Genomic DNA, 263 nt, shown 5'->3' with positions numbered 1-263 from the left:
GAGCCGCATTTCAATTGCCGGGCCGCGTCCCTGACGCGCCGACTCGCGGCGGCGTGGCCGCTGGCGTGGCCGCGTAACCGCACGGACGTGGTTCAGCCGTGTCGTTGATTGGTCGTAGCTCGGGCCAACTGCATTCACGGACGCGCCTACCGATCCATGGACCGCCATCTTGCTACCGTGGCCGCTTTTGTCCTTCCGTGGTCGCGATCCGCCGGCGTGATCGAGCTTGAACCAAGGATGAATTTCAGCCGTTACGAGGCCGG

This window comes from Bombus impatiens, unplaced genomic scaffold, assembly GCF_000188095.3.
Source record: "Bombus impatiens unplaced genomic scaffold, BIMP_2.2 scf_0653, whole genome shotgun sequence".
Classification (NCBI taxonomy): domain Eukaryota; kingdom Metazoa; phylum Arthropoda; class Insecta; order Hymenoptera; family Apidae; genus Bombus; species Bombus impatiens.
The sequence above is the reverse complement of the archived record's forward strand: the minus strand, read 5'-3'. Positions refer to the sequence as shown.